This window comes from Peromyscus eremicus, chromosome 2 (assembly GCF_949786415.1).
Source record: "Peromyscus eremicus chromosome 2, PerEre_H2_v1, whole genome shotgun sequence".
Classification (NCBI taxonomy): domain Eukaryota; kingdom Metazoa; phylum Chordata; class Mammalia; order Rodentia; family Cricetidae; genus Peromyscus; species Peromyscus eremicus.
In genome coordinates, this window is record NC_081417.1 from 129,922,905 (window position 1) to 129,932,212 (window position 9,308).

General features: G+C 46.2%; 1 non-coding gene across 1 annotated transcript; it reads left to right on the forward strand.

Moving 5' to 3' along the window:
* Positions 1 to 5,652: 5,652 nt before the first annotated feature.
* LOC131905471 (U5 spliceosomal RNA) lies at positions 5,653 to 5,768 on the forward strand. Its single transcript, XR_009377975.1, has one exon. It is a non-coding gene; the product is annotated as a U5 spliceosomal RNA (small nuclear RNA).
* The last annotated feature ends 3,540 nt before the right edge of the window (positions 5,769 to 9,308 follow it).

Sequence of the window (9,308 nt, forward strand, 5' to 3'; positions counted from 1 at the left end):
GTTTTTCAAGACAGGGTTTCTCTTGTAGCTTTGTGCCTTTCCTGGAACTCACTCTGTAGCCCAGGCTGGCCTCGAACTCACAGAGATCTGCCTGCCTCTGACTCCCGAGTGCTGGAATTAAAGACCGCCCGGCCAATATGAAGTCTTTTTGTTCTGTGGTACTAGGGATCGATCCCAGGACCTTGTGCATTCACACTTTTATGGGAGAGAGTGTGTGTGAAATAGTGTCTCCTTGGGCCGGGCGTGGTCGCCCATGCCTTTAATCCCAGCACTCGGGAGGCAGAGCCAGGTGGATCTCTGTGAGTTTGAGGCCAGCCTGGTCTACAAAGCGAGTTCCAGGAAAGCAGGAAAGGTGCAAAACTACACAGAGAAACCCTGTCTTGAAAAACCAAAAAAAAAAAAAAAAAAAAAAGAAAAAGAAAAGAAAAAAGAAAAAGAAAAACCAAACCCAAAAACCAAAAACAAAATAAAAAACGAGAAACCACCTCCCCCAACACCTTCCCAAAAGAAATAATGTCTAGCTGTTATTCTAACCAAGCCTTGCCAAGTCTGATGACCTGAGTTTGATCTGACCCCACATAGTGGGGACTGAACTCCCGAAAGCTTCCACAGGTGTGCACATGCACGCACCACACACACACAATGAATGAGTAAAATGTAATTAAGTTAAAAGCAAGAACAACAGTGAAAGGAGGTGGGGGGCATCCAGACGACTCGGGGTAAAAGCACTTGCTGATGCGGCCGGTCCCTGGAACACACAGGATGGAAGGAGAGAACTAAACCCTGAAAGTGACCTCTGAGCTCCACATGTGTGCGTGTGTGCGCGCGCGCGCGCGCGCACACACACACACACACACACACACACACACACACACACAGACACAGACACACACACACAGACACACACACACACACACACACACAGACACACACACAGACACACACACACACACAGACACACACACAGACACACACACAGACACAGACACACACACACACAGACACACACACACACAGACACACACACAGACACACACACACACAGACACACACACAGACACACACACACACACACAGACACACACACACACAGACACACACACACAGACACACACACACACACAGACACACACATACAGACACACACATACACACACACACACACACACACACACTAATAATAAAGTTAAAATATAAAAGAAAAGCACCCTCTTGTCCGTGAACACCTCTCATATGCCTCATGGTAGAGACTATGGAAAGTGTAGTTGCGAACATGCAGATAAACAAGGAGAGAGGAGGCTGCGAACAGCAACTAGATCAGCCACGGACCATCGTGTCACAAACAATTCTTTTTTTTTTTTTTTTTTTTTGTTTTTTTGTTTTTCAAGACAGGGTTTCTCTGTGCAGCTTTGAGCCTTTCCTGGATCTCGCTCCGTAGACCAGGCTGGCCTCGAACTTACAAAGATCCACCTGCCTCTGCCTCCCAAGTGCTGGGATTAAAGGCGTGCGCCACCACCGCCCAGCCACAAACAATTCTTTTTTGAGATAGAGAGACTCTGAAGTATCCTGTACTGAACTCTAACTCACTGTGTAGCCGAGCGTGACCTTGTTTTGTTTGTTTTATTTTTATTTTTATATTATTATTATTATTATTATTATTATTTATTTATTTATTTATTTTGGTTTTTCGAGACAGGGTTTCTCTGTGTAGCTTTGTGCCTCTCTTGGAACTCACTTGGTAGCCCAGGCTGGCCTCGAACTCACAGAGATCCGCCTGGCTCTGCCTCCCGAGTGCTGGGATTAAAGGCGTGCGCCACCACCGCCCGGCTATTTTTTTATTTTTTGAGACAAGTTCTCAATGTCTTAGCCCTGGCTGCCTTGAAATTCATTGTTTGCCAGCTTGGCCTCAAATGCACAGAGCTCCACCTACCTCGGCCTCCTGAGTTTTGGCTTAAAGTCCTGAACCACCAAGCCTGCTTCCTCTCTCTCTCTCTCTCTCTCTCTCTCTCTCTCTCTCTCTCTCTCTCTCTCTCTCACTATGTACTGAGGCTGATCTTGAATTCCTGATCCTCCTGTCTCCCCTCCCAAGTGCTGGGATCACAAGCATGAACTACAGTCCCAGGCTTAGCTGTTTAAAAAAATTTAAACCTAGCATTGAGATAGGGTCTTGTTATAAAGTAAGCAACCAGGTTCTCTGGAAGAGTGGCCAGTGCCCTTAACAGCTATAACAGCTCAGCCTTCTCTTCAGTCCCCTTTCTTTTTGGTTTTTCGAGACAGAATTTCTCTGTAGTTTTGGTGCCTGTCCTGGATCTTGCTCTGTAGCCCAGGCTGCCCTCGGACTCACAGAGATCCGCCTGCCGCTGCCTCCTGAGTGCTGGGATTAAAGGTGTGCGCCACCACTGCCTCCTTCCTTTCTTTCTTTTTAAAACCACATTTATTGGGGTTGGAGAGAGGACTTAGCAGTTAAGGACACTTAGTGCTCCTGCAGATGACTTAGTTCCATTCCCAACACCCATACAGCTACCTACAAACATTTGTAAGTTCAGTTCCAGAGGATCCAAGACACCCTCTTCTGACCTCTGATGGCACCAGGCATACATGTGATGTACAGACATACATTAGGCAAAACACTCATACACACAAAATGAATAGCTCTAAGTATTTTTCAAGAATATGTATTTATGAGAGCATAGTAGCGGAGGCAGGTAGTTCTCTGAGTTTGAGGCCAGCCAGGGCTACATAGTAAGTTCCAGGATAGCCAGGACCATTATACAGAGAAACCCTGCCTCAAAAACAACAGCCGGGTGGGCGCACACCTTTAATCCCAGCACTCGGAAGGCAGAGGCAGGCAGATCTCTGTGAGTTGGAGGCCAGCCTGGGCTACAGAGTGAGTTCCAGGAAAGGTGCAAAGCTACACAGAGAAACTCTGTCTCAAAAAACAACAAACAAACAAACAAACAACAAATACAGAACAACTAGTATGGAAAAGAAAAAAGAAAAAATACAGAACAAAAAAAAATTCTGCTCTTTTGGTGAAGTATGCATGTAATTTGTCTCAGTGTTTTTCTTTGCTATGGTTGGTTACTATATTGCATAAGAGGCATATGGGTAGAGGATAATGCCCATCTATTGAGTTCCTCTTCTATTTTGGTGACAGCAGAGGCCCTTGGAAACCAATGGCTTTAGGGACATCCCAAGTCATATCCAGCCTTCAGCAGAAGTTTGGCTTTTTTTTTTTTTTTTTAAATTTCTTGAGACAGAGTTTCCACTATGTAGCTCTGGCTGGCCTGGAACTTCCTCTGTAGACCAGGCTGGCCTTGATCTCACAGAGATCTGCCTCTTTCTGCCTCCTGAGGGCTGGGATTAAAGGCATGTGCCACCACTGTCCAGCTGTTTATTTGGGCTTTTTCCTTTTTTTTTTTTTAATTTTTTGCTTTTCTGAGAAAGGGTCTCACTATATAGCCCTGACTGCATGAAACTGGATATTGTAAACCAGACCAGTCGAGCCTCAAACTTGCAAAGATCCACCTGCCTAGGCCTCCTAATCACTGGAATTAAAGACACATGCCACCACGACTGGCAGCATTTTTTTTCCTAAACAAAATACCAGGTTGTCATAGTACTTAAATTTCATCCCAGGCCCAATAAGGAGACAACAGCCAGGCATGGAGGCACTCACACCTTTAATCCCAGCACTTGGGAGGCAGAGGCAGGTGGATATCTGTGAATTGGAGGCCAGACTGGTCTACAGAGTGAATTCCAGGACAACCAGAGCAACACAGAGAAACCCTGTCTCGAAAAACAAAACAAAAACAAAAACAAACAAACAAAAAACCCCAAGCAAAACAAAGAAGCCGACCAGCTGGCTTGGGATTCACTACGAAGAACATGGCTTTGAGCTTGTGAACAATTCTCCTACCTCATCCTCCCAAGTCCTGGGATTGCTTTGTAGCTTTTCAGTGCCTTCCTCTTGCCGTCAAGGTCAAACAGATCACAGACCCCAGTTTCCTTCTTCTCTCTCCCTCCTCTCCACACCCCCAGAATTGAGGCCATGCATCTATGCAACTCTCTATGAGCCAGAGTAGATCAGATGAGCTGTGAGCTTACAGCTCTCTTCCTTCCTCGCAACTGTGAGCAAGGAGAGCACCTCAGCCCTAGACCGAGGACAGACTTGAATTATAACTTTGCTTTTTAATATAGTGTCTTCCTGCCTTGTGACTCCTGGCACTCAGGCCACACCAGACTAGATTCCATAGTATGGAGCTTGCTCACCCCCAAAACCTGTAAGAGTCAGAATCTCACTTTGTCTTCCAGAAGCGAGGGCTGTCTTCTCTCCCTTCAAGACTCCATTATTCTGGCCTGGATTGGTAGTGCACACCTTTAATCCCGGCAGGAGGTAGAGGCAGGTGGATCTATGAGTTCCTGGCAAGCCCGGGCTCCATAGCAAGTTCCAGAACAGCCAATTTTACATATTGAGACCCTGTAGAACGAGGAGAAGGAAAAAAGAAACCACCATTCTGCCTCTGCCTCTCTTATGGTGCTGTATCTGTCCTTATGTCCTCTCTGGTCAAGTCCCACGCTCAGGGTGCCCGTGGTTATGATATTGTCTCTCCTAGGAAAGCTCACCCAGAGTGTAATTTCACCTCAGCTTTCCTTTCCTTCAGTAAGTCCCGACATCAGGAACCTCTCTGCAATTACCATCTTGCTCTTCTGGATCCTCAGTGCTTGGCCTGTGTCAGTAAATATTTTGTTATCAGTAGCTCAACACACAGTCCTGTGTCCTAGAGCAAGCGCTGCTTGTTCTCAATACATTTTTTTAGAAAATGAATATACTAGAATAACCAGTTTCAAGATTTGATTATTTATTTTTTATATTTATTCCTTTTTGCTGGGGAATGAAACCCAGGGCCTCCTGCTTGCTAGACAAATTCCGCCCCTGCTTATTTTATTTTTAATTAATTAAGAGAATTTTTAAGCTGGGTGTGGGGCATATACCTGTCATGCCAACATTTAGTAGGTAGAGACAGGAGGATCAGGAATTCAAGATCTTCCTAGGTGATGAGGAGAGTTCAATGCCAGCCTGGGATACAGGAGACTCCCTAATGGCTGCCCAGCACTCATGAGATTGAGGAAAAGGGAATTGCGCTCAACTTCCCAGGCCCAACTAGCTACGTAGTTCAAGGCCAGCTTAGGGGACAGTGTGAGATACTGTCTCAAAATTTCAAGAAGCAAAATCAAAATATCGCTCCCCTGAAAAAAAGAGAAAGAACTTTTACTTGGTGTAAATTATAAAACCAGACTTTTGTAGTTGGACCAGGCATTTATCGTCCCATGAAGCTGGCTTCTGCACTGCCCCCTGGCGTCGGCCCGACGTCTACTCCGGGAAAATGAAATCTCTACTTCCGGATACCCGAGGTTGGTGAAACAGCATATTTACATACCCATAATGCATTGCACTCAGCCCAGTGCGAAATTTAAAAGGATAGCTCTTTTATTTTTTTTTCCTTTCTCATTTTCTTTTCTTTATAATGATGCACCTTTCAGACACGCGTGAGAGGAGAGCTGAAATCATCACTTACTTTGTGTAACTAGCTCCCATCAGTTATCTAGGAGTTACAGTCGGCTGAGAACCCTTGGCATGAGTCTGTTACCATACTCTGGTTTCTCTTCAGATCGTATAAATCTTTCGCCTTTTACTAAAGATTTCCGTGGAGAGGAACAACTCTGAGTCTTAACCCAATTTTTTGAGGTCCTGCATGTGCAGGGCTACTAACATTGGTTGAAAAACAGACTATGTTTTACATATGTGTGGTTTGTGTGGAGCCGTGTGCTGGGTGTCTGATACACTTGGGTTTATCAGGTTTTTTTAGTGTGGTTGTTCCTTGTGTTTATGTTTGCAAGGTCTTATATCTATAATCTTGACCACAGCCAGGTTTTTGTTTTTGTTTTTTTTTCCCGGTTTTTCGAGGCAGGGTTTCCCTGTGTAGTTTTGCGCCTTTCCTGGAACTCACTTGGTATCCCAGGCTGGCTTCGAACTCACAGAGATCCGCCTGGCTCTGCCTCCCGAGTGCTGGGATTAAAGGCGTGCGCCACCACCGCCCGGCCACAGCCAGGTTTTAAGTGCTGCTGGGGAGTGTGAGTGTTTCGTGTTTTCGAGATAGGATCTTCACTGTGTATCTCTGTCCTGAGATTTGTAGACTAGAGATCTGTCTTTGCCTCCCAAATGCTAGGTTTAAATGCGTGGGTCACTGTGAGTATGCTTTCTACTGAGTTACAAGTTCCGGATTCCTTTTGTGAAGACTACAACCAGCCAGGATTGGTGTGGGTGGTTCATTCCTATATTCCCATCAAGAGGGAACTCATACCCAACACTGCTTGTGTGACCAAGAACCAGAGACTGGACAACCCAGAGACCTAGGGTAAAACCAAGTACTACTGTAAAGGAGGAGGAAGAAACACAGCAGGGGCTGCAGAGATGAGTAAACAAATTAAAAACGTGTAATGCTCTTGCAAGTTTGATTCCAGTCCTCTGTAACCCCAGCATCCATGAGTATCTGCATACACATACACATATTTTTAAGCAATTACAAGAAATGATATAAACAACACCCCACACCCCTGGGACTGATGACAGGGTGTAGTCTTATCTACCCAGGAGGCTAAGTCCAGAGGATTACAGAGTTCCAGACTCAGTTCCATAACAAGACCATCTCAAAAGACCAAGCCTCCTTCCTTAACCCACTCTCCACTAAAGGGCTGAGGCAGATAGCTCAGTGATAAGACACATTTTCACATAATGAAAAGGTATGTATTTCTAGGGGCTGGGGAGTGATCGCTGCTCGAGTACAGGGACCTAAGTTGGGTCTCAGCACCACCGTGCAGGAGCTAGCGGGTGTCTGAACTCTAGTGCTGGGGAGGAGGGCAGGTGTTGGGCCACTGGTGGGTGAGGAAGTGCATCCGCTCTACTCACTCAAGTGGGTCCCTTCTGTGGTCATGGGTTGAAGGCAAGAGCTGGGTAGTGAAGGGACACTAGCCCACGTGAGCATGTGACTCTGGCAGGCCTTGCTCTTCTCCGTCCCCTCTGCCTTGCTAAAAACCGTTAGATTACATTCCTAAAGCTAGTCACCAAGGTCTAGTCCCTTATTTGGCCACTTCCTCCTGAGGCTGACTACCAAGGTCCAGCTATGGAAGTATTAAAATCCAACAATCAAAAGCTCCCTTTGACTCCCCTAATTAGCACACCCAATTAAAATTAAACACCTCATCCTAACGCCGGGTTTCCCTTATACCTTTATAAACTGGAGTTTTCTTGTGTGCCACATGTCTCCTCTCTATCCAGAGGCAGTCCTTTGTCTCTCCAGGATAAATATCCCTGCCCCTTTTCCCTTCTCCATCCTCTGTCTCCTGTCTCCGTCTCTTAATCCGTGTCCTCTGTCCCTCTGAGGCAAATACATCTCCTTTGTGCTGAGAACTTGGTCTTGGGGGTCCGGGGCCGATACTTTTCCTTTCAGGTAGGTGCTGTGGAACACTCGTGACAGCAGAGGCCCTTGCCAAAAAACCGAGCAGGGACATGCCAAGTAACATCCAGCCTTCGGCTCAGTTTCCTGGTTTTCTGTTTTCCCTCCCTGCCTTCCTCCCTCAGCTTTCAGGATCTCATGTTATATCCTTGGCTGGCCTGGAATGCACCGTGTGGAACAGGCTGGTCTAAAACTTGTATCGGCTGCTGGCTTCAGCCGCCCAGTTGCTGGGGTTGCAGATGTGAGCCGTCATACTCAGCTTCCCTTCTTAGATTATTTATTTAGTTTTGAGACAGAATCTCTCTGTAGCCCTAGCTGTCTTGGTACTTGCCAAGTAGACCCAGGGTGGGCCTGGAGAGATGGCTCAGCGGTTAAGATCCTTGCCTGTTCTTCCAGGGGTTCTGAGTTCAATTCCCAGCAATCACATGGTGGCTCACAACCGTCTATAATGAGATCTGGTGCCCTCTCTGACCATACAGAGAGAGCACTGTATACATAAAAAACAAACAAACAAACAAACAAAAAAAAAAAAAACGACTTCCTCAAATGATGTCTGCCAGGCACCTGCCTGTTTAGCATTTAAATAGACAACATTTAAACCGGGTGGTGGTGGCACACACCTTTAATCCCAGCACTCGGGAGGCAGAGGCAGGGGGATCTTTGTGAGTTCAAGGCCAGCCTGGTCTACAGAGCGAGATCCAGGACAGGCACCAAAACAACACAGAGAAACCCTGTCTCAAAACAAAACAAAACAAACCAAAAACCAGAAAAGTAGACCAGGCTGGCCTTGAACTCACGGAGATCCACTTGGCTCTGTTCCCTCTGCTAGGATTAAAGGTGTGTGCCACCATGCCCAGTCTTTTATAGATTTTTTTAAACAGGACCTCATCCTGTAATTGGTGGGTCTTGAACTCACACCTAACCTGCCTCCTGAGAGCTGAGATTGACAGTGTGAGGCACCATGGGTAGCTCTAGTTTCCTGATTTTTCTGTCACTTCAGCACAGGGTAAATGCTGAAAAGGTAGAACTGGAAGGAAGACCAGTCAAGAGATGGAGGAATGTCAATGGAGTTGGAATGAGGACCATTCAAAAAACCATGATCACTCTGGTGGGGTGGTTGTGGGAGCCCACAACTGACTCAGTTTCCCAGTTTGAATCTGAAGTCTATTCTGAGTCAATAGAGTTCAGGCTTGTTTGCTCAAAGGCTGTGAGAAAGTCCTGATTAGTCCACAGAGTCTCCTTGAAGGGCTGTGAGAAAGTTCTGATTAGTCCACAGAGTCTCCTTGAAAGGCTGGGAGAAAGTCCTGATTAGCCCACAAGAAGGAACACACTATCTAGCTAGATGCAGGCTGCTGATGCCAGCCGGAGGTACATTGAGACAGAAAATTAAACTGCCTGCTCCTTGACGCAGGCAGGATAGATAGAGGTTGAATGCTTGTGCTGTGCATTGTTCTACCTCTGTCCTTCAAAACTGTATATAAGCTGGCTGTAAAATAAACTCGGGGCTGTCCGGCATTGACCGGCAGACCTCTCGACTCTTTTCTGTCTTCTTCATTGTCTCTTCAATCCGATCGCCTCTACCCGGCTACCCAGCTGACTGTCGGCAGGCCCGACAGGTGATAACATTTGCACTCTCATCTGAAAAGTGGTTCCACTGTCCTCTACCCCATTTCTTGGTCCAGAGTTCCTATCAATGTTTCCTTTTTCCTGGATTTTCACTTTCTCCCTCAATCCTGAATCTTTCTCATTAGTGTCTTTCTCTTTCATTTATTTATTTATTTTCTGAGACAG